Below are 2,903 nucleotides of genomic sequence, written 5' to 3' on the forward strand. Positions count from 1 at the left end.
GGAGGAAACCGGAGCACCCGGAGGAAACCCACGTGTGCAAACTCCACACAGTCAGTCGCCTGAGGTAGAGAATTGAACCCAGGTCCCTGCTTCAGGTGAGGCAGTAGTGCTAACCACTGTGCTAGCGTGCCGCCACTTGGGTGATGTTATTTGCAATGGCGAGGAATGAACAAGATTTTTGAAAATTGCCGTGTCAGCTGAATTAAACTCAGTATGAAATGATAAATTAACCAACACCAATCCTGTCCTGGCTCGCTCAGTCGGTAGAGCTTGAGACCTTTACTCTCAATGGTGTGGTGTCGAGACCCACGCAGGGCGCTGTTGTTTGTTAATAGGTATGCCGCTCCCCATTAATGTTGCAAGAGCGAATTCCCTCACTGAGGCAGATTTTGTTGACACATTTTTTCCTCCGATTTTGATCATCTCTTGGTTTCTGAGTGGAAACTGTCTCCACTGTATTGCAGGTGCAAGAGAAAAGGTTATCAGTTCAGCCGAATATGCTTTAAACAATGTCCCTTCCAAAACGTGAGGTACCATTCCAAACGTGCCCCAACCAAAATGTCCAGAGACGTCGAAAGCGAATGGCCACATGACAGTGACAGCTGCATGTCAAATGGTGCTGCAATAGAATTAACTGAATGTGAATGTTCTGATGGAAAGCGAATGGAACTCTCCCTGCAATTTTCCCATAAACTCGGTAAATGATGCTGTTGTGTACCCATATGGGTTTACGTCATGAACAGCTTATTGTCAGTAACACGAGTGGGGGTGATGCAGGATAATGAGGTTTCCGTGTGGGTCAGAAGTGATTTGTTCGAACAGGGAATTCAAACGTCCACAGAGCAGACATAGCTGATTGGTCCAGGATCACACTTCTCCCTTCTGTTTCAGTATCAACAAATGAAATTGCGGGAAAATCTCAGCAGGTCTGGTAGAATCTTGGAATTGAAAATCGAGTTAAGTCTTCAAGACCAGTGACATTTATTTCTCCATGCCCATCTCCGTCTACCTTTTTATTGAATATCTCCTGACTCTCAACTTTATACTCAGTTTCTCTTTTATTACTCCGTCCCCAAACATTCTCCCAGTCTCAAAATTTAATAGCAGAACTGTTTCATCTCTCACCTCGGCGAGTTATGAGAGGAGGACTTCGAAATGCACGATTAACTCTGTTTCTATTTCCTTAGATAATGAATGGCAAGAAACCAGAAGGCATCGGAGGACAGTTAGAGCTTTCAGCCCATCTGGTCTGCCGCCATTCGGTCATGACTCATATCGTTCCCAAACTAATTTTCAGCCTTCTATCTGTGATACTTTTCGCCCCCCTGAATTTAGGATCCAGTCTTTTTCCCAGAGTGCGAATGAAACCGTTCCAACCATCTCCACATGGCAGCTGTTACACCGTATCTGTGTGTGATCGAGCTCAGTTTCCGTCCCACACAGCAAACACGTCTGTTCTGAGCAATGCAATCCCCGCTGCATGACAGAGCGATCGCGTCTCTGACCCCACGGATTTTCTGCGAGGCTGTAGTTAGCTCCTTCACCACCAACGGCAAGGACCGGTGCTTCAAAATGTGGGGACAAAGAACGATAGGCACAAGAGTTTGTACAGGTTCGATCGAAAGGGTTATTGTCAACTTCAGTGGATTCCCTGCTTCAGAGTCTGGGTTTGAATCGCCCAGGCCTGGATAAAATTCCAAGTCAGGAAATGAAGATTTATTGCTCCTCTTCTTGTGGCTAATCTGAATGAAAACCATTTTCTGCTTCCACAGAGAGCACAGAGCCGGTTCTGCCAGAAGGAATCCACTGATTGATTGCATCCAACTGGAATCATCGAGACATAGAAATGTACTGCAGGGAAACAGACCCTTCGTTCAAATCTGTTCATGCTGACAGGAAATCCCAACCCAATTTGGTCCCTCTTGCCAACACATGGTCCATATCCCTCCTAACCCAATTAGTACTTACATACCATTTCAAATGCCTCTTGAATGTTGAAATTGTACGAGCCTCCACCACATCCTCTGGCAGCCATGGCAGCACATACACGAATAAATTGTCACTGCAAATCCCCTCTAAGGATCTCACCTTTCTGAGCTGAAACTATCTCGCTATTCATTTACTGTCGCTATGTCTAATTCTTGGAACTCCCTCCCTATCGACATCATGGCGGTATCACTGTGTTGAGCACTTCGAGGACGAAGTAAAGTAACTTATCATCTCAATCTCTTGAGTAATTATGGTTGGGCAGTGAAGCCTATCCCAAAGAGTGACGTGCATTCTCCAGAATTTCGTTTCGAAAAGCTGCAGTTTCCAAGTGGACACCCGAAAGTGGTCCAGAACAAGTGTAAAGATTCGAAGGGAAAGTAGGATAAACTGAAAGTCAATGATGACTGGGATGAATGAGGCAGAAAGTGAGTGAGGGGCTGTTGGTACAAGGATCAATGTCAGTGCCAATGATTTAGCCCTTACTGGCCACTGTTAACACCGGCTCACACACCACTCCTGGTAAATTCACCACAATTACGGTCTCTTAGCATGAGTTTCCCTCTGTGCATATTCACGCGGTAAATCGGCCCCGAGAGGATGAACGCATATTGTTTATCCTGTCAGGTTAAAGAGGTGAAGGCATCAGTTTGAAATCAAAGCAAGAAGAGATTGCCTCTTCCTGTACATTTTCAGTGGAGAGTCGCCAGCTGTGAACTTCATTCCTGCACAAGAGGACGTTGATAAAAATTCTCATCGAGCAGCTTTATTACAGAAAGGTGGTCTGGATAACTGTGAGCAAATACTTCATTAAATGCCCTTATTGATTTGAAGAACAGTATCTGTGGTTTCGTCAGTTTAAGCATATGGTACTAACCAGATGTTAATGGTGTCAAATGCTGTCAAATGTTCTGTAC

Source organism: Chiloscyllium plagiosum, unplaced genomic scaffold (genome assembly GCF_037043375.1).
Source record: "Chiloscyllium plagiosum isolate Xiang-an unplaced genomic scaffold, Cpla_swu_hap1 HiC_scaffold_173, whole genome shotgun sequence".
NCBI lineage: Eukaryota > Metazoa > Chordata > Chondrichthyes > Orectolobiformes > Hemiscylliidae > Chiloscyllium > Chiloscyllium plagiosum.